Source organism: Rhineura floridana, chromosome 18 (genome assembly GCF_030035675.1).
Source record: "Rhineura floridana isolate rRhiFlo1 chromosome 18, rRhiFlo1.hap2, whole genome shotgun sequence".
Lineage (NCBI taxonomy): Eukaryota > Metazoa > Chordata > Lepidosauria > Squamata > Rhineuridae > Rhineura > Rhineura floridana.
The window spans coordinates 27,016,499-27,039,418 of record NC_084497.1 but is presented as its reverse complement, the minus strand read 5'-3'; the positions used below and the strand labels follow the sequence as shown (position 1 = coordinate 27,039,418).

The following is a 22,920-nucleotide window of genomic DNA, read 5'->3' as shown; positions in this document are numbered from 1 at the left end:
GTGCATTTTTACACATAATGTTTGCTCGCTCTGCATTTGGTAGTGCAAAAACATGGCGACACGATTGCTCACTGGGGCAGGACATCGCCAACAGGTCACCGTGCTGCTGAAAGAATTGCACTGGCTGCCCAGTAGCTACCAGGCTAAGTTCAAGATGCTGGTCTTGGTGTACAAAGGCCTGTACGGCTTGAGACCAGGGAACCTAAAACATTATCTCACCTCATATATACCCAGTCAGTCACTGTGCTCTGCAGGTGAGGGCCTCCAGCAGATACCATCTTATCAGAAAGCCTGTTCCGCACAACATAGGAAGTGGACCTTTAACACAGTGGCACCTATCCCTTAGAATTCCCTTCCCTTAAATATTAGACAGGTGGTATTTGTGTTATCTTTTTAGTGCCTACTGAAGACCTTCCGCCTTCAACAAGCCATTTAAGTGAAGACCTTATCCCAGTCTGTGTCTTTTAAAGGATGTTTTCTTTTCAATATGTTTTTAGTGTTTTGTTTGCCACTCAGCGCTCCTTCTGGGAGGACGGACGGACGGACGGACAGACAGATCTCCAGCTAACTCTTGCATCCCTTGGCCTTTTTAAAGTAAACAAATGACCACCTTATTTCCCTCCCTCCTTTTCTCTATACTCTCTGCTAATCGCCTAGGAAAGACTACTTCATGCATTTGACAAAGTGAGCTTATGCCCACAAAACAATTATTATTATTATTATTATTATTATTATTATTTATTGCCACTATCAGTTGCCACAAGAGTGTTGGTTTTTGTTGCCACAAACATGCCCCTTCTGAATTATGAATCATACAGTAGGGCCCCGCTTTACAGTGCTTCGCTTTACAGCGTTCCGCTACTACAGTGGTTGTGAGTTGTAGAAAGGCCCCGCTTTACAGCGCTTGTTCCGCTTTTACGGAGGTGTTTTGCTGCTAGGCGCCATTTTGGTCAATGTAAGTCAATGGGATCCGCTTTACAGCGGTTTTCGCTTTACAGTGGGGGTCCGGAACATAACCCGCTGTATGAGCGGGGCCCTACCGTACACCCCTAAAAAATCCAAATTATTCTGAATAAATGTTGAAGGAACAAATTTTGAAGCAATGCCAGAAAAAAAAATCATGGCATAAAGGTCTAACTACTCAGAGCAGACCCACTGCAATGAATAAACTTAAGATACTCATGTTCATCAACTTCAATGAGTCTCCTCTAAGTAGGACAGCACTGGATGCAACTCTTTTTTCTTGAGGAATAATGGAAATTTCTGTTTCTTGCAGGAAGGAGAAGAGGTTGTTCTGCCAATTTCTGGGCAAACTGAAATCCCAGTCCTAAATGGAAACCTCAGCACATGGAGTCACGATCACAGAATGTCCCATAGTTTCCAAAACAAATGATGCTCCTCATTATCTTATCAAAATCAAGTGAGGACAGCAAAGTATTTTTGAAAGAATTTGATAGGGGTTAGCTTTTGACTATTTTTAGATGCCATTTGCCAAAAGATATCAAGAGAATGATAATAATAAAGGAGGATTAAAACATAAGTGCAGTAGAGAGTCCTCGCTTCAAGAACTCAGTTGCTCAATTGTCCAAAATAACTGAGTGTCCATCAGCTGGCTCTTGGATTAAAGGCTTCCTAACAACGCACCCAATGGTGTGGACTTTTGCATTTTTATTTATTGGTTCCACTTCACGTCTAGCTCTTCCTTCAAGATGCTTGGAGCACCTTATATGTCGTTCTCTATGAGTTTCTGCTCAGGTTCAAGTGGCAGAGCGGTGTCGAGCGTGTTTAGATCATTTTGTGGATGCTGCTCCAATCACTGCATAAACTGAATTGCATTGGGAAACAGTGGGCTCTTCAGGGAAAAAAATGCTTTCATTCATTGAGGGGAGAAGGGGGGTCACACCCACATACCATGATCACGAAATGGGGTTGTGCGCCAGCATCCAAGTCTGCTCATCATGGGGTTTGAGTGAGAACTTCTACAAGACTCCTCTGAGGTTATGAAATTCCAGATCTTTGAAGAACAGCCCTGATATTTCAAGGGATGAGTCCAGTTTGGCCCACTCACCACTGAAGTCTGCCTGCTCTCTTAAGGACCCCCACTGGAGAAGGATGGAGATACAATTCAAGACAAGTTTCAAAGGCATCACAGCACATAGCCCTTTTAAATCCCCTTCCACTGTGCTTGAGAGATGGCGCTCTAGTGACCAAAACGCTCTGCATAGAAATAAGAAAGATGCACCAGTGGTTCGGCATCTATCACATCAACATGTGTCTTGTGTGGGAGCTTTCCTGGGTTCTGAAAAGTCTGGTCTTGCTTCTTGTACAGCAGGGGTAACAAATCTGATATTATTGGGACAGCATCTCCCATCAGCCCCAGCCAGAATGGCCAATGGTCAGGGATAATGGTAGATGTCATCTAGCAACATCCAGAACATTGTTGTTCAACTTTGGGTCCCCATATGTTGTAGACTACAAGTCCCATGGTCCCTTGACCAATGACTCAGCTGACTGAGGATGATGGGAGTTGTAGTCCAAGAACATGTGGGGACCCCAGGTTGACGAAGAGTGATCTAGAGGACCCAAGGTACCTTTACAGTCTACCTGAAACTGGCTTCCTCCATCTGTCACTAGGCAATTCTAGTTGAACCTCAAGTGCCCTGTAGGATTCAAACCCTCATGGGTTCCCAGCTTGACCAGAACTGAAAATCCACAACCAATCCATCTGCAATGACAGCATGCAGCAATCCTGAGTGATAGCCTTACAAAAATCCAAATCATAAAAAAAAAATATCTCCATGCAAAAGGAGAATCAGTGAGGAACATTTAAGCTGAGCCTATGTGTGCTTGGATGCCTACAGATCCTAAGTACAGCTTCACACCATTGCATTAATCTCTCATCGCCAACATTAAGCATGCTTATTATTTGCTAAAAATCCCTTCATCCAACCCAAATAGCTCCCCAAACATAATAGGACAAAAGTATAGAGCAGGGAAACAGAACTATAAAGAAGGTCCCATCCCAACCCCCTCCTCATGTGCAAATTGGCTCAGGACCAAGAGAACATAATATTGGTGTAGTTTTCTGAAAGTGGTTTTTCGAAATCAGGCGGTAAGAAAGTCAATATGGTGCATGGTATCCATTTGTTTTGATTTATCTCACTAACTTCAATTGACAGTTAATTCATCAGAGGAGGAAAACGTCGGTCTAGAGAAAACACAAATCATGAAGGATAAAGGAACAGGGTGGAAAATGTAACAGTGATAATACAGGTAATAAGCTAAAAGGCACATTATCCCCTGAACTCCAGCTGCAGTTTTACTGATTATAAATTAAGAGCATATCCATTGTTATAAACAAGTCCAAAATGAAATGAACCAATATCAAATGAAAATCTGCAGCATTCCATATGGGCTTAAATGCATCTGCTCAGACCAATGGTTAGAAAGGAGAAAGAGAGGTGAATACGTTTACATCTTGAATGTACAAGTCACCTTTTCAAACGTTCTGATGTTGAATAGGAAACTCACACGCAATTGCAGCATGATATCATTACAAACTAAAAACGTAGACCTATATATAGATATGCAATTATCAAGCAGCTTATAAATGGCTGTGAGGGTACAAACACAGGAGCCCCAAAGCCATAGGACAGAGCTATCCTTAGAAAGCATGCTTGAGGAATGTGGCCTTTTTGAATTCCAGGGCCAACTGTTATGGTCAACAGAGCAAAGGTGTGTAATGTGCAGATCCCAACTGTCACTAGGCAATTGAAGTTCACATTTCTTAGATGCAGTTATTGGCTCATTAAAAACAAACGACCACCCACAACAAAATATCTTTCAAAATGCATATTTGGAGAGGAAAATATGTTTGGAAATATCTTTTAAGGTAAGATGAATGCAGAAATACATGCCCCTGCCCCTGCATAGATCTGTAAGATCATTTAGATCATCTGGGGAATGTTTTAGTTGTGATACTGCACCCTACAAAATATCACAAGGCAGTGACTAAAAAACTGGCATTTTCTGCAGTTGCCCCTCACTGTGGAATGCCCTTTCCCACTGTGAGGCTCTGTGAGTGTGTGTGTGTGTGTTACACGTAAAAAGATAATGCAATACATTAAAATGGGGGAGAGCCTTTTCAGTTGTGGCTCCCAGGCTCTGGAATTCCTTGCCTCAAGAAGCCCACTCTGCTCCCTCCCTGATGGTTTTCCAGAAACTTGTCAAAACTGTCTTGTTCCACAGAGCCTTTGGGAGGGACTGAAGGGTGAGCCTGACACTGTTTTTATGCTCTTTATGCTCAATTTTTATCTGTTGAGTCCTTTGAGTATCACTCCCCCAATATACCTATGCATATATATATATATCTGTCACTAGGCAATTCTAGTTGAACCTCAAGTGCCCTGTAGGATTCAAACCCTCATGGGTTCCCAGCATGACCAGAACTGAAAATCCACAACCAATCCATCTGCAATGACAGCATGCAGCAATCCTGAGTGATAGCCTTACAAAAATCCAAATCATAAAAAAAATTACAATTACGTTCATACACACACACACACACACACACACACATGTATGCATGTATATATGCATATGCATATTGTATTTTATGTATTTTAATTGTACTTTATGTATTTTCATTTACGGTAACATTTTGTGTTTTTATTGTGGATAATTTTATTATGTATGTGTGCAATTTTATTGTAAGCCGCTCTGAGTGCCCTGTTGCAGGGTAGAAGGGCGGGGTAGAAATATTTAAAGAAATAAAATAAATAAAAATAAAACAAACCCACCCCAAGGTACCATACAGTACATACAGAACAACAAATTGTATACAGACTAAGAACAGCTCAACTGCTGGAGGCCAAGGAGAAGAGATGCATCTTCACTGGCCGCCTACAGCTGTAGAAAGATGGACCTCTACAAGGAGAGCATTCCACAGTTTGAAGGCTGTTATGGAGAAGGCGGTTTTGGGGGCCATCAGCTCTGCACCTGCCCTGTCCAAAGGCTGCCTGTGGACCTCCGACCTGTCTCTTGCCATGTTGCTTACAGACGTCTTGGCTTCTGACTCCAGGCTTCTGAAGCCCCTTGGTTCCGAGGTAGACGTTGGACCCTTGACTTTGGACTGCCCTGGATTCTGCCCTTGCGTTTCTGCTGGGGAGTCTCTTGCCCCCCCCTTAAGGAACCCATCAAGAACAGGACAGGAGGCCTGTATTTATTTATCTTAAATATTTCTATTCCACCCTTCTACCCTACAATAGGGCACTCAGGGCAGCTGCAATACAATTTCACACATATATAATTAAACAATAACAAAAATTGGGTCTCAGAACAAATTAAATCAGAGCTATCTCTAGAAGCTAAAATGAGGAAACTGAGGTTATCATACTTTGGACACATCATGAGAAGACATGATTCACTAGAAAAGACAATAATGCTGGGAAAAACAGAAGGGAGTAGAAAAAGAGGAAGGCCAAACAAGAGATGGATGGATTCCATCAAGGAAGCCACAGACCTGAACTTACAAGATCTGAACAGGGTGGTTTACGACAGATGCTATTGGAGGTCGCTGATTCATAGGGTCGCCATGATCAACTTGAAGGCACATAACAACAACAATGAAACACACAATAAAAACACAAACATTACAGTAGATTAAAATGCACACAATACAATTAGAATACATAAAATGCATTATGCATACACATACACACACATAACAAACATACACACTTGTATATATGTGCATACACATATGAGGGAATGAGAATAAAAGAACTTAAAAGATAAGAATTAACAATAAAAAAACTTAAAACAGTGTCAGGCTGACCCATCAGTCCCAACCAAAGGCTCTCCAGAACAAAACAGTTTTTACAAGTTTCTGGAAGACCATCAGGGAAGGAGCAAAGTGGGCTTCTTGGGGTAGGGAATTCCAAAGTCTGGGAGCCACAACTGAAAAGGCGCTCTCCTGCATGCCTGTCAATCTAAATTCTTTCATTCCAGGCACATAGAGGAGACCAGAGGCAGATGCTCTTAAATCCAGGGTAGGAACATATGGACGTAATCGGTCCCTTAAGTACACTGGTGCAAGGCCATTTAGGGCTTTAAAGGTCAAAACCAGCACTTTGAATTGGGCCCGGAAACAAATTGGGAGCCAGTGGAGTCAGTAAAGCTGACATTCTGGCTGCTGCATTTTGGACAAACTGTAGTTTCCGAACCGTTTTCAAAGGCAGCCCCACATAGAGTGTGTTACTGTAGGAGAAATGGGGGCCTTTGCTCAAAGGTTTTCCACGCTGTGAAAACATGCCGCGCATGTGGTAGTGACGGACCTGTCACTGTGGTTCAGGAAGATGTGCCCCGAGAGTCAAGAGGTGCTAACAGGTAAGGAGAAATGGCACTCTCCCAAATGTCTTGGCGAGGTGGGGGCGGAGTTGTGGGAAGCAGGGGGATCACTTTGGGTCCCAAACATTTCACTGGGCTTTTCTCGCACTATAACGTCCTGTTCTCAAGTTTAAGGCAGTGCCCGGCCTGCGGTCATTTACAGCTTACATGCATCTCACTAAATCCAGAAGGTGTCTGATGGAAAAAAGGAAGAAGAAAAGAAAGTGGGGGGAGAGATGCCCAGCGTCTTAATCCCCCTGTTCATTCATGCTCTCCATAATGTTCTTTCAGGCCTCTGCTGAGAATCTAGGCTTGAAATGAAGGCTGATAAATTAGTCTACAGAGAAAGAAGGCAGATTCAGCTTGTAAAAGGTCATTCCAACTTTGTTCTGGGTGAAGGTTTATCTTGACTGCAGCTGCGACAGACAATGGCCCAGACCTAAATGGCAGAAAACTTAAGCTCTGCTTGTGAAATTACTGTGCTGATAAGGTAGAATGGACTTTAGTAAGATCTAAATGGGAAAAAGGGGAGGTGGCCGTGAGTTGGGGGAAAAAAGGGCCGGTATTTTTCTAACATGATTGAACAGGGATGGCACAATAAGATGTGCAATTAAACCAAAGATTTCTTTTTATGTTCCTCCTGGGCATTATTTCTCAAAGAGAAGAAATATACTGCTGGCTAATCAGATAAAAAAAAAATAGGTAAGAAGAGGAAATGCAGCCTCTTCTCTTTGCAGAATGAGCTGCCCTTGGTGCAGGCTTTTTGCAAGGGGGAACATAAGACTCAGGCGCAATATAATAGCCTTCTCTCAAGTACTTACAAGCACCGTTGTTATTCATCATAAATCTGTTGCTCTTTCAAACAGCGCAAAGAGCGGGAGGCACTGTGGATTAATTATCCAAACCGGTCACTCATCGCATTCTTCTGGAGGGAATTTTTGAAGCGAATTTGGTTTCTGCTCAGGCAGAAACTCAGAGAAATTTGGGGGTTAGTCCCCCCCTTAAACAAAAGTCTGTTTGGATAAAGCTAGCAATAGTTCACAGGTAGGGATGGGGAAAGAAAGTCAATTCAGTTTGCATTTAAAGCCGAATCTATCAAATTTGCATTTCCTGAAACAAGACGAGAAGCGAAACGCAGCCATCCTTCAAAATTCACACTTGTCTGAATTTTGCGATGCAAGTCTCTGATCAAACCCTGTTTACACAAGTGTATGCATTAGGTGAAAATGTGCATAAAAATGAAAATCTAACTGAAAATAACTGAAAATAACCTACGCAATGCATTATATTAGGAAAAATTGCTCAAAAATGTGTATCTTAGTCAAAAATGCATACAAATGTGTTGATTAGGACAAATTCACACTAAAATCCTGAAGAATTTTCTCTGAGAATTTTTTTAAAACTAACTTGCAGAAACGTAGAGAACTGAACGAGAAACAGGGAGGACCAAACTTGACAGCTCCTTCCATCCCTATTCACGGGCGGGGGGCTCTGAAGTTGTGTGGAGGACAATGAGAGAACGTTTTTGGAGAGAGCTGTGCTCCATTCTCCGAAGATGCTTGGATATTTGGGAACATTAGGGAAATATAGACAGATGGGAAGGGGAGAATGAGTTTCCAAGGAAGGGGCTGTTCAGAGAGGTGCCTGTGCTTGTTTTACCCTTTCCACTTGAACCTGCATTTCCTAACTCATTGTAAACCAATTTAATGCTTATCAGTCTAGGTCTTAATTAAGTCTAAACAGCATCCACTTCTAACCTCAGGGTCTAAACAGGAACCTCTTATCTGTTTGCTCTGTAGAGGATATGAGTGAAGAAACAGAAGAATGGGGAGTTGCACAAATGAATCTGTGCATCAAGGAGGGATGAAGGGGTTTTGGGGGGAGGCAGGGTCTGGATTTTTAAATGAACAGGCCTAATTCACACCTCCTGGGCTCAGTCTCACCCTGGAAAGAAATCACCCTTTGAATCTTGCATTATTTATTTATTATTTGATTTATATCCTGCCCCTCCTCCCAGCAGGGCCCATTGTGATTAAGGATAGTAAGGATTTTGATTCAGTTCGCATTTCAAGCAGAATTTATCAAATTCGCACTTTCCGAATCAATATGAGAAGTGAAACATAGCCATCCTTAGAAATTCACATTTATTAGAATTTTGTGATGCAGTTCCTCAACTAAACAATATTTACAAAAATATGGGGGGAATGTGCAAATGAATATATAAGTGAAAATGGCATGCAAACGTGCATGAGATGATAAGAAATGGCTTGGAAAAAATGTGTACCTTTGTCAAGACTTCCTACAAAAATGTGTTTATTAGGAGAAATTTGCACTAACATGCTGGAGAATTTTCAGGAGGATTTTAAAAAAAATTGCAAACTCCTGCAGGAAATGGGGAGAACTGAATTTAAGACTGGAAAAATGAGAAACTTAGAGAATCGAGACGGACAAATTTTTCCATCCCTAATTGTGATACAGTTCTGTGCTCAAAACATGTACCAAAATCCACACTACAATGCTGACAAATTCTCATGAGGACGTTTAAAAACAAAACACTAAATGGCGAACTGATATGGAACTGCCGAGAGCTGAACTTAAGAATGGAAAAACAGGAAGCAGACAGAAAGTTGGCCGATTTGCCCATCTCTCCTTATAACCCTCCCCACCAAAAACATAAGAAGCTGCCTTATACGGAATCAGATTTTGGTCCATCTAGCTCAGTATTGTCTACACTGACTGGCAGTGGCTCTCCAAGGTTTCAGAAGGGGAACATTTCTAGCCCTACCGGGAGATGCTGGTGTTTGAACCAGGGAGATATGGCTCTTCTCCCCCCCCCCAAAAAAAACACCCTTCTGTGCATCTGTGTCCCTTCCTGCCCGGGCTTTCCAAAGAGAGACAACGAGAGAAAGAGAGAGGGAGGGAGGGAGGGAGGGAAGCAATCCAGATAGTGTAGAAGACTGTATTCGTAGGAAGGATAACATTCCAGAGGAAAGAAAACAGGGCCCTGTATTCTTGCAAGGCTTCTCTGACAAGGGGGGGGGAAGGCTATTTTTCAAGCCCCATGGTCACAAGTGGGCTGTTCTTGGCTCCCTCAATTTTGTTTTTAATAGAGCTGATAAAATACCGGTTCAGAGGCTGGTATTCATAGATGTCTCTCAAAGATGAAAAGAAAACATTTATTTCCTATTTCTGCTTGTGAATCAGAGCATTCTATTTTAAGGAAAATGCTCTCTGTCGGATTACTTGATGAGTTATTACCCCTTATGGAAATAAATGGAGAAATATCACAGAGGTATTCTTAGTCATTCTTTCACTGGGTGTGCACACATCCCTCCCCCCACACCACAATTCCTTATATACCCATGTTTCCAACCCATTCCAAGCACTGTCCCTGAGGTTCTTGGCAAACGTGGGCTAAAAGCGACCTCTTAGTCACCGGTTGAGCATCGGAGACACTGACGGCTGGAAAGGCTTTTGCTTTCAACAGTTTGGTCAATGTTTCATATCCTTATCGAGAATGAAATCCTAGTTCAGCGAAACCTTGGAAGGAGTTAGAAAGGGCCATCGCTCCGTGGTAGTGCATCAACTGTGCACGCAGAAGGTCCCAGTTTCAATCACTAGTAGAATCATAGAATAGTAGAGTTGGAAGGGGCCTGTAAGGCCATCAAGTCCAACCCCCTGCGCAATGCAGGAATCCAAATCAAAGCATTCCCGACAGATGGGTATACAGCTGCCTCTTGAAGGCATCCAGTGTCGGAGAGCCCACTACCTCTCTAGGTCATTGGTTCCATTGTCGTATGGCTCTAACAGTTAGGAAGTTTTTCCTGATGTCCAGTTGAAATCTGGCTTCCTGCAACTTGAGCCCATTATTCCTTGTCCTGCACTCTGGGACGATTGAGAAGAGATCCTGGCCCTCCTCTATGTGACAACCTTTCATGTACTTGAAGAGTGCTATCATATCTCAGTCTTCTCTTCTCCAGGCTAAACATGCCCAGTTCTTTCAGTCTCTCCTCATAGGGCTTTGTTTCCAGTCCCCTGATCATCCTTGTCCCTGTTAGTATCACCAAGAGCTGGGAGGCACCCCTGTTTGAAACCCTGGAGCCACTGCCAGTCAGCGTTGGCAGTGCTGAGCTAGATGCACAAGCAATCTACCTTGGTGTAAGGAGGCTTTCTATGCTGCTGTGTGGCAGAGTATCTGCTCTGCATGCAGAAGGGCCCCTGATTCAACCCCCAGCATCTCCAGGTAGGGGTGGGAATGTCTCCAGTCTGAAACCCTGGCGAGCCTCTGCCAGTCAGTGTAGACAATACTAAACTAGATGGGCCAATGGGTGGGCTCCATATAAGGCAGCTTCCTATGACTCTGCGAGTGGTGAGAGGCAAAGCGCAGGTTAAATATGGCCTTTAACTGGACTGGTCCTTCAAATTAACATGATGTGGTGCCACTCGACTAAAGATCTCTACCCATGTCACTGCTGAAAGTTTGGGTGTGGGTTACGCCTTTCTTTGGGTCTTTGCTCACTAAACATCACTCACAGGTGGCATTCTAATAGATGCCCTTGGTGGACCTCGGGTAATGTAACAAGGCACACACAGTATTTGTGGGCTGTGCCATTTAAGGTTGCAGAATCTATTTATTACATTTCTACCCCGCCTTTCCTTTCATGATAGAAACCCAAGGCAGCTTACATATGGCTCCCATGCGGTCTCCCATCCAGGCACTGACCAGATCTGACCCTGCTTAGCTTCAGCAAGGAGCTGGCCATACGTGCTCTCAGACCATAGCCTGGGACAGCAGTTTATAAACAGCCATTTCCATTATCCTTTGGAAAGAGTAGGTAGTCATATGTGTTAAGTTCAAAGAGGTCATAAGCTCCCAACTCCGTACTCCCCTTCCCCTCAGTAAACATACATCTGGTGAAGAAGTGTCTTTCACCAGCTGTGCCTGCTACGGCCATTGCTGGACCAGGACAGCTTGGCCACTGTTGTTCAAGCATTGGCAACTTCAAGACTGGATTGCTGCAGTGCACTCTAGGTGGGGATTCCCTGGCGCTTGACCTGGAAACTGCAGTTAGTGCAGAATCCTTCAGGACGGTTGCTGGCAGGAGTGAGACCATGTTAGCACATAACACCTCTGCTCAGAGGTCAATTTCCTGCTCAGGTCAATTCCCCCCCCCATTATATTTATTAAAATTCTCTCCAAGGAAGCAAGACTGCTAGTATGGTGAAATAAGAACTCTGGCGGTATAATCTTGCGTGCACGGTAAAAGCAGGTAAATCCCACCCATCTGTATGAGGCCATAAGCCATGCAACTGTGCAGAGAGGATCACATCCGCTGTTTTCTGCAGGCTTGTGGGATGCAAAACCTTCCACGATACTGTGGCTAATATCTCTCTCCAGGATATCGCTTCTCAGCCTGGTCTTCATTAGCAAAATAAACAATGCTATGATTAATGTCATTCTTTATTCAATGAATGATCGAGATCACTGTGCATGCGTGTGCATGCGTGGTCTCCCTCCACCCCCGCTCCAGGTTTTGTCTTCAAAGGTCCCAAGGGTAATAAAGGGAAAGCACAGTGTGATTTATTTTGGGGTGCCGTGACTTGGACGTTCTGTGTCAGCAAGCAAGGGAATAAAAAGCTGGGATGGGGAGGGTGTAAAACACAATCCCTATCACTAACAAAGAGCATTCTACATTTTGGACTGAGTTTTCATTGCAAGGAAAAGATGGCCAAGCGCGGGAGTCCAAATGGCTTCACATTCATGCATGCCACTTTCAGAGCCAAATCACACGTTCCTCACAGGTAGGGACACTTGAGGAATTTGATCATTGCAAATTCCGGCACGAACCAACCTGGTCTGAACCTCCTGCACTGTAGGTGGACAATGTGGTGCTGTTGAGATGTTGTTGGACCACAGATCTCATCGTCCTTGATAGGGTGGGTTGGGGATGATGGGAGCTGGAGTCCAGCAACATCTGGAGGATAACTGGTTCCCAAGTTAAAAATGGTCTCAAGCAGTAGGGCTATGAAAGACCTGAGAACTTGGGGAGCTGCTGCTGCCAGTCAGAGCAGATAATACTAGACAAGACAGACTACTGTAGAAGGTTCCAGGTTCAGTCTCCGGCATCTCCAGTTTCAAAAGGATCAGGGAGAGGGTAATAGGAGGAACTCACTGCTTGAGACCCTGGGAAGGGGCTGCCAGGCAGAGTAGACAACACTGGGCAAGATGGACCTCTGACATCATTATTTTCCCCAAATCAGCAATTTGGAGGAGGACAAAGCCAGAATGAGTTGGCTCTGCCTGTCGCTGGCTCTGGTGCCACCTACTGTTGGTCTCCCTGCCTTCCGCTCCACCAGTCCTAATGGGCACCAGCCACCACCATCTTCAGTGATGGCATCGTGTAGCCAAACCATGGTTTGGGTACACCAAACCATATTCTTTTATTCACTGATGTCATGTCAGATGTAGTGTGATGGCATCAACCCGTTCACCTAACCGTTTGTGATGTTCCACGGGGTTATTAATTGATGAAGAGGAAGCACCAACAGCACCAGCATCAGGAGGGAAGCGCCCAAAGTTTTTAAAGGGTGAATATGTTCAGGAAAGCAACAAATGAACCAAATTGCTGGCCTCAACTAAAATTAATCATATTTATCAAAACCTGGTGAATATCTGGTACAGCCTTGTTAATGATTGCTGCAAGTTTCATTTATCTAATAGGGAGAATGGGAGCTGGAAGAAATGAAGAAAGTGATTACTATCTGGAGTCCAAAGGAAAATTTGGGTGTGGGTCAGAATTGTTTGCATTAGGAGACAAAGATTTGTTGCTTTCTGAAGTAGTTGAGGAAACAAAGGAGCTTTGACGAAATGCGAGGAGCCCCAAGGAGAGAGTGTTTTCTCTCACGTACACTGCAAACCCCCCCACAAAATTAATAATATCGCAAAGTCAACAACATATAAAACAGATTATAGAAATGCCCTGTACCAAGCCTGGCATTCAGCAGATATGGAACATTACTGGGAAGGTGAACATAAACAAAGTCTGGTATCAGAAGAACAGAAGGACAAAAGTTTGCCACAAGGTTATGGAGAAGTAATAAAGGCTCTTGATGGTTTTTGTGGAACTTCCAAGACTTAAGGGCAGAGCTTGGAAAAGTTACTTTTTTGAACTACAATTCCCATCAGCCCCAGCCAGCATGGCCACTGGATTGGGCTGATAGGAGTTGTAGTTCAAAAAAGTAACTTTTTCAAGCTCTGCTTAAGGGCAATAGAGGAATGCTGAAAACAGTGGTCCCAGGCGATGGTCTGAAGGCACATGAGGCCAGCTCCCTGCTGAAGCTAAGCAGGGTCAGGTCTGGTCAGTGCCTGGATGGGAGACCGCCTGGGAACAATATGTAAGCCGTCTTGAGTTACTATCATGAAAAGAAAGGTGGGGTATAAATGCAATAAATAAATAAATAAAACACCTGTGACTTTGCATTCTTGATGCAAAGCCACATGTATTTGCTGTGGCAGAGGAGTGTAAACAGGGAGCAGGGATGAGATCCTTGCTGAGATAGTCATTACGAACTTTTCTCCTTTAAAATCAAAGGGGGCTGCACTTGGTTTGGGCTGGACCATGCCCATATATGCAAACTGGCTTACTCTGGACAACCTGCCAATTCATAAGAACATAAGAAGAGCCTACTGGATCAGGCCAGTGGCCCATCTAGTCCTGCATCCTGTTCTCACAGTGACTAACCAGATGACCATGGGAAGCCCACAAGCAGGACCTGAGTGCAAGAGCATTCTCTCCTCCTGCAGCTACCACAACTGGTTTTCAGAAGCATATTGCGTCTGACGATGATGGCAGAGCACAGCCATCATGGCTAGTAGTCATTAATAGCCTTATCTTCGATGAATTGTCCAATTCAGCCTAAGAGCATAGAAATGAATTCAGTCTAAAAGCATAGAAAGAAACCTGCTGGATCAAAGGTACATCTACACCAGTGGTGGGGAATCTTTTTCAACCCAAGGGCCACATTCCTTTTTGTACAACCTTCCAGGAGCTACATGCCTGTGGTGGGCATGGTCAGAGGCAAAAGCTGATGGAGCAACTGATGTAAATCTCACCTATGTATGTTTTCATGCACACACTCTGCACACTCTGTCCTCCATCCATTCCTGTTTATCCAGGAGATCACTGGATAAAGCTATGCTTTTAACTGTGTTTCCAGGATGTTTTGGACTGTTTTGTTGATCTGTTTGCTACCCAGGCCTCCTTCAGGAGGAAGGGTGGAATATGAATGATGATGATGATGTTATGTGACTTTAATTACAACTTATGGTGACCCTGTGAATCAGCAACCTCCCATACCATCTGTTGTAAACTACCCTGTTCAGATCTTGTAAGTTCAGGTCTGTGGCTTCCTGAACATGCCCAATCTTGTCTGATCCTGGAGGCTAAGCAGGGTCAGGCCTGGTTAGTATGCAGGGTCAGGCCTGGTTAGTACTTGGATGGGAGACTGCTTGGGAATACCAGGCACCGTAGGCTTAGAGGAAGGCGATGGGAAACCACCTCTGAATACCTCTTACCATGAAAAACCTATGAATATATCCAAAAAAGATTCATAGGGTCGCCATAAGTCATAATCAACTTGAAGGCACATAACAACAACATGTTGTTGCTATGTGCCTTCAAGTCGATTGCGACTTATGGCAACCCTGTGAATCAGCAACCTCCAACAGCATCTGTCATGGACCACCCTGTTCACATCTTATAAGTTCACATCTGTGGCTTCCTTTATGGAATCAATCCATCTCTTGTTTAGCCTTCCTCTTTTTCTAAGACATATATATATGTGGTAGTATTAATGCTAGTTCTACTCAGAGTAGACCATTGAATGTAATAAGGCTAAGGTAGTCATGTCCATTAATTTCAATGGGTCTACTCTGAATAGGATTAAGCCCGTTATTTTATTGTTTGTAAGCCTCTTTGGAACATTCCACTGAAAAGCATATATATACAATTACAGATAGTTGGATTTAGGGGGTTAGATTGAGACTAATTTAGTTGAACTTAGGTCCCATTGAAACCAACAGGACAAATTAGCCTTGAATTCAGTTCTATTTTTTTCAGAGTTCAGCTAACCTACGGTTGTATTCCAATGCTAGTCCTACACAGAGAAGACACAATGAAGTTAACAGACATGACCAAGGCTGCAATCCAATATATGCCTACTCAGAAGTAAGTTCCATTGGGTTCAATGGGGCTTACTCCCAGGTAAGCATGTACTGCATTGCAGCCCAACTTAGTTCCCCCCATTTCAATGGGTCTAACTCTTGAGTATAACCTAGTTGGAACCTAGTCTGGATCCACCCCAGAGATGTTAGAAACGCGAGTGCACAATTTGATACTATTTTTTGCCTTAACGTTCATCAGGGAGAGTTTAATAGTTTACATTTTTAGAAGTATCTGCCAGGGTTGGGCCGTGGGAAGGAGTCTGGAGCAAGTCAGAAGCTGGGAACTGGGACTCAGGACTGAAGGGCAACCGAGATCCAAGGACAGAACAGACAGGCAGGACTAGAGAACAAGCCAAGAGGCTGGAATAAAGAGTAACACACACAGAGGTGCAGCCTTCATCTCATCTGATCCATGCAGATAAGTTGAGGAGGGGTTATCACAGTGGTGGCTGGTGCCCATTGCAACTGGTGGGCAGAAGGCAGGGGACCCTGCTTGTAGGCAGAGCCAGAACCAATGACAGATGAAGCCAACTAATGCTAGTTTTCTCTTTATCCTCCTCCCTGCTGAGTTCCACAAGGGCAGCATTGACACAAGGGATGGGGAAGAATATCCACTAAATTGGACTTAGTACCAGATTTTGACTGAATCTGATAGTCTGCTGTCTTTTCAGACCAGCACTGATTTCTTGCGGTGGGTCATGGCTCTAATCGGCACAGCTTCTTTTCCAAATCCCCCCCCATTTTACTTAATTATCTTTGTAATTGCAATCACTATTATCCATTAACTTCCATGGATTTACATAAGCCTTTATGTTAAAAATTACGTATTTTTTAAACCTCCAAATAATCCCACAACCCAGCAAATAGAATTGGCAAGTGCGAAAGCAAGCAGGAACAACAACAAAAAAAAGAAAAAAGGTGGATCAGGATTGAATAACGGACTATTGGAATACAAGTGGATCAGAACTAGGCAGAGAACCCCATCCCTAACTGACACTACTGACACATTTTTAGAATGCTTTTGTTGTTGTTGTTAAATTGTTTTGCTGATGTGTTTGCAATCCAGGGCTCCTTCGTGAGGGAGAGTTGGATAGAAATGCAATTAACACCCACCGCTTTCACCGGGTCTACTCTGAGTAGGGCTAGACTTAGATTCAACCCATAGAAACCTCCCATCTCAACCTGGGTGGCATCCAGCAATTTCAAGGAGAACTTTTAAAGCATGTAGAGGCTATCAGATTCCACGTGAAACCCCAGGCAGCCTCAAGCAGCCTAATACAGAAGCAACTTCTTTGGGACGTACCTAGAATTCCTTTAGAAATGTACTATAAATGTAGTCCAGCCTTCTTCACTGTTGAATGCTTTGTTGCACCAAATTCCCCATCATCCCCAGTCAGTGCAGACAATGTTCAGGAGTGATGGGAGATGTAGTCTGACAAAGCACTCAACACTGAGGGAGGCTGGACTACAGTTATAGTAAGTTCCTAAAGGAATTCTACGTGCAGCCTGAAGAAGTTGCTTCTGTCGAGCGGCTAACCAGCGCTCTCCCACATAACTGACGTATTATGCTCCTCAAGGAAAGTTTTCTTTCATTCCATAAGGTGTTTCCATACTGCTCGTAATATATATATATATATATATATATATATATATATTTAATGTATGTGTCCACACCCTCCTTGGAAGGGCCTGATATTTCAGAGAAGGTGAGGGAAAGGGTTTTTCCGCAAGCAACTTTGGAAGGTGGTGCTAATCAAACATTCTGTAAGTTATGAGATTCAACCCAGGGCAGGAGGAACATCTGAGGCATCTTTGTTAAAATGCAGGGGGGGGATCTGTTGAAGAGATTTGGCAAAGGCTCCTGTTCCCCTGTCTTTTCCAGGGTGGGGTGAGAGAGTTTTGGTTGGTTTATTTATTTATTTAATTTTTATTTATTAAACTTGTATACCGCCCCATAGCCGAAGCTCTCTGGGCGGTTTACAATAACTAAAAACAAATACAATTTAAAATACATCTCTTAAAAACAATTTAAAATGCAATTTAAAAATTATTTATTTTATCATGCTTATTCCTCCATTCACTCAGGGCTGACATACGGGACTCCCCTGCAAGGAGCCAGAATTTGGGTGTGATGTGTATGTCTTCATGGGGTGGCTATTGCATTTTGTGAGTCAGGATAGGCCTTGGCAAGAGGGAGGCCAAACAGGGAAGGGATCCCTGACTCTCAAGTCGTCTCAAAATGTGATGCTATGTTTTTGCTCCGGGGAGGATTTTATTCTTTTGTTGCGCTGTGGTGTACTTTTGTTTTACATCACATTGCATTGTGCTATGCTGTGGATGCTATGCTCCATTGCTTGTCACATACTTATAATTGCATTTGTTATTTTGTAAACCGCTGAGAGACTGTTTTAACCATTCAGTGGTATATGAATACATGAAATAAATAAAATAATACACGATATGGCTGTGGCACATTGTGTGCATTGTTGGTTTTTCCAGTCCTGTTGGCTTCCTGCTGGTAATGGGGTGGGCAATCTGAAGAGAAGCCATCCTTTGCTGGCAGATAGTGGGATGGTTAGCAGTGGCATGCAAAACTGAGGATTTGGCTCATTTAACCTGCCATCTGTTTAAAGTACTGGTGGGAACCTGTGGCCCTCCAGATGCACTCAGGTTCCAACTCGCATCAACCCCAGCCAGGATGGCCAATGGTCAGATGGGAGGTGGAGTCCCAGCAACATCTGGAGGGCCACAGGTTCCCCATCCCTGAAGTTAAGAAATTGGAGGGCTGAGCTGAGTAATGTATTAATCAATGAATGGCACTAGTGGTGCGTGAGCAGGGAATAGAACCAGGGTATTGACTGTTTTGTCATTCAGTGAAACCTGTATGATTCTGTACAGGAGGGACAAAATTGTTCTGCGTATCCATTACCTGAGAAGAGCATGGGTTTGGTAGGGAACCCTTCAAAACCAGAGAACAGAAGGACTGCTTTGCTCAGTCCAACAAACATTCATCTAGGTTGGCATTCCATGTTCTGATCCATCCAGAGCAGTCACTCCCAGGGCAAAGCGACACAGCCGGCCAGCAGTTTCAGAACCATGGAGAGCTCCAAGTTAGCATCTTGCTCCAACTCTCTTGGACCCGTCCCTCCACCTGAAGGGTGTGGCCTGAATGCAAGCACTCGTTCACCCAGCCTCTCTCTTGGCCATTGGGCAAGCATGGTGATGCAGAAAGCACCCTTAACTCTTCCGGTGAATTGGGCTTTAGAGAGGCATCTGCAAGGGCCCTGTCCTGCATTCCACAGCTCCAGCCCCTAGTTTAGCACCAGAAACCCAGTCCAATTCATAAGAAGACAGAACAGAAGAGTGCTGCAGCTGGATTAGGCCAACGACCCATATAGTCTGTTGTTATGTGCCTTCAAGTCGATTTTGACTTATGGCGACCCTATGAATCAGCAACCTCCAAGAGCATCTGTTGTAAATCACTCTGTTCAGAACTTGTAAGTTCAGGTCTGTGGCTTCCTTTATGGAATCCATCCATCTCTTGTTTGGTCTTCCTCTTTTTCTATTCCCTTCTGTTTTTCCCAGCATTATTGTCTTTCCTAGTAAATCATGTCTTCTCATGATGTGTCCAATGTATGATAACCTCAGTTTCATCATTTTAGCTTCTAGTGGTAGTTCTGGTTTGATTTGTTCTAACACCCAATTATTTGTCTTTTTCGGGGTCCATGGTATGCACAAAGCTCTCCTCCAACACCACATTACAAATGAGTTGATTTTTCTCTTATCCGCTTTTTTCACTGTCCAACTTTCACATCCATAAATACAGATCAGGAATACCATGGTCTGAATGATCCTGACTTTAGTGTTCAGTGATGCATCTTTGCATTTGAGGACCTTTTCTAGTTCTTTCACAGCTGCCCTCCCCAGCCCTAGCCTTCTTCTGATTTCTTGACTATTGTCGCCATTTTGGTTAAGGACTGTGCCGAGATATTGATAATCCTTGACCATATAGCCTAACATCCTGTTTTTGCAGTGACCAACCAGATGCCTATGGGAAGCTCATAAGCAGGACGTGAGCACAACAACTCTTCTCACAAGATTCCCGCAAGTGGTATTCAGAGACAAACTGCCTCTAACAGTGGAAGTATAGCATAGCCATTATAGCTAGCAGCCACTGATAGCCATATCCTCCATGAATTTGTTGAACCCTCTTTTAAAGCCATCCAGGTTAGTGGCCACCACTTGGTACTGTCTACTGTGAACACAGGAACATTAAAAAGGTCCTGCTGGGTCAGGCCAAGGCCCATCTCATCCAGCAACCTGTTCTCACAGTGGCCAACCAGATGTCCCAATGATTGCAACAACACTTTCCTCACCTGCAATTCTTAGCAACAAATGTTCAGATGCATAGTGCCTCCGACCGTGGAGGCAGAACATAGCCATCATGGCTGGTAGCCACTGAGAGCCTTTTTCTCCATGAATTTGTCTAATCCTCTTTTAAAGCCATCCAAAGTGGTGGCCATCACTGACTCTTGCGGGAGCAAATTTCAGAGCTGAACTACGTGTTGCATGAAGAAGTCCTTTCTTTTGTCTGTCCTGAATCGTCCAACAATCGGCTTCCTTGAATGGCCATGGGTTCTAGTGTTATGAGAGGGGGAGAAATGTTTTTCTCTGCCCGCTTTCTCCTGGCCATGCATTCCTCAGTTAGTGGCACAGCAGCCCTAGAATAGGCTGGCCAATCCTTCTCCAAGCTCCAGCCACATGACTCTGGAAGCGTCCAAAGTAAACTATTTATGCATCCCATTCAGGATGTGTAAACCCCCCAGAGCCACTTCATGCATCTGACACTCAGCTCTACAATAAATCAGTTAGATGTTAACGTGCCACAGGTCTCATTGCTTTTCTATGGCACCTCCCTAACAAGGTCACTCTTTTGGAATCAGTTCCCCATGGAAAGCATCACGTTTTGCCACATCCAGAAAATGAGAGCTGTCTGGGTGCAAGGAAGGAGGAAATGTAAATTTATTGCAGCAGCAGGAATGCAAGCCTAACGGCCCAGCAAGTGGGAGGATCTGGTTTCCATCCATATGCTTTTATAACAACCCTCAGGTTAGGAGAAAAGTACCTTCCAGTGGAAGCTAGGAACGTATCAATCCTTGCAGATTACCCAGTATATGGAGAGGCACCATCAGTGGCAGCTAGGAACGTATTTATCCAATGATCAACTGGCCTATACACAGACACCACCAGTGGCAGCGAGGGACAGATATGTGGAATCGATCTTCAAAGCAGAGGTGCTTGAAAATGTGAGCACCCATGCTCAGTGTAGAGGCAACCCCATTCAATGTGGGAACAACCCTCCTTTTGAGCTTGCAGGGTCTCAAACCAGGACTTTCACCCCACCTTCACAGATATGTGCATCAAGGCCGGCACCAAAGGGCAGCCAGGTCAGGCCCTGGCTGAGGGCCCCGCAGTCCACAGGAGCCCCTGAAGGGCCCCTCATTAGGGTGGGGCGTAGCACTCCCCTGCTGTGGATCACAGAGAGGGAGCTTTCAGGCCACCCACCCGTTCGCTTGCTCCAGAAGCAGAGGTTTCTCTAAAGGGCTGATGTTCCCACCACCATCTTGGGCATGTGCACATGCCTGCCATCAACCAAGTTGGCGGTGGGTACACCAGCCCTTCAGAGAAGTATCTGCTGCCATCTTGGTTGATGACAGTCCTGTGCACGCAGTGTGTGCAGCAACAGGAGACAAGAGAGAGGTAGGTGAAACAGGCAGGAGCCGTGCGCCCAGGGCAAGCTGCTGCCCAAGGGCCCAGTCATGCCTAGCGCCAGCCCTGATGTGCATCCAGGGACTGTGGAGCTCACCAGCCATGGGGAGGTGTCTCCTGGGCTCCATGGTGCTGTCTACCCTGCTGTCCGTTCTCTCCCTTCACCAAGGAAAGAGTTCCTTCCTGCCTAGGGGAGGGTGGAGGTGAGGACCTAGCAGGAAGGAGAAGGAAGCCGAAGAAGTAAGAAGGAGCTGACTTGCAAGAGTGCTCCAGCTGAAAACTTTAAACTAGGGGTAGGCAACCTGCGCCCCCCCCGGTGTTGCTAGACCAGAATTCCCATCCTACCTGACCATCGGCTGTACTGGCTGAGGTTGACGGGGGATGGGGTCCAACCATGTCTGGAAAGCCGCAGGTTACCCACCCTTGTCTTTAAGATGAGCTTGCTAGGAACACCCAAGGAGCCCGTCAAAATTTGGGGGTCAGCAAGTGGTTGTTTCCCATACCTAGCCAGGATCCCTGCAGATCAACCAGAGTACAGAGGCGTCACCTCAGTGACAAGGCATAGGCCTTGCTATATGTTTTTTTAAAAAGATTAACACAGGTCCCAGTCAGTTTCGCTTTTGGATGGCTTCCCCGTCTGTTGAGAGAAGAGGTTCCTAAAACCAGCAGCGCCTTTCCGACAGGTTTACTGGGAACCAAACATAACCTGTCAAGTGGCTACATCATGTGTTTGCCTTGAATCTCACCCAGAACAGGAAGAAAAATACTAGCCGTTCCGTTTATTGCCTCAAAAAAATAAAAATAAAAAAGAGGAGCACTCAAAAATATTTCCTAGAAAGTGTGTTGCTGTCCTGATCCCAGGTTTTCCATTGAAGGTAGAGAAAATTGCCCGTAGCGTTTATGTTTTGTGGGGAAGGAGTGGGGGCACAGGACTTTCAATCTTGATTCTTGACTAGAGATGTTTGGCAGTAAGTTCAAGAAACTAAATGAAGGTTTTGAAAGGTTTTCATTGAGGAACTGGACATATAACTCAATCTGTGAGCACTGCATGCTATGCACTTTAAAAAAAACCCCACACATATTCTGCACCAAGCGAATTCAAATTCTAGGACTATGAAAAAAAATGAGAAAAAGCTTGCTCAATTTCCAAGTTTTGCTCAGTCCTCCTGCCAGCATGGTGTAGTGGTTAGAGCAGCCTTTCCCAACCTTTGGGTCCCCAGATGTTGTTGGACTACAACTCCCATCAGCCCCAGCCAACATAACCAATGGTCAGCAATGATGGAAATTGTAGTCCAGCAACATATGTGGACCCAAAGGTTGGGAAAAGCTGGGTTAGAGTATTAGATTAGGACTTGGAAGACCAGGGTTCAAATCTCCACTCAGCCACAAAGCTCCCTGGGGGACCTTGGGCCAATCATGGTCTCTCAGCCTAACCTACCTCACAGGATTGTTGTGAGCATTAAATAGGGAGGAGGAGAACCATGTAAGCCCCCTTGAGCTCCTTGGAGAAAAGGTGACATACAAATTTAGCGGTGGTGGTG

At 44.5% G+C, this 22,920-nt stretch overlaps 1 protein-coding gene across 16 annotated transcripts in view; it reads right to left on the bottom strand.

Annotated features, from left to right (window-relative positions):
- The window catches only part of LOC133372935 (histone-lysine N-methyltransferase PRDM16-like), a 545,545-nt gene that overhangs the window by 324,834 nt on the left and 197,791 nt on the right, over positions 1–22,920 (bottom strand). The gene's annotated exons all lie outside the window — the stretch shown is intronic.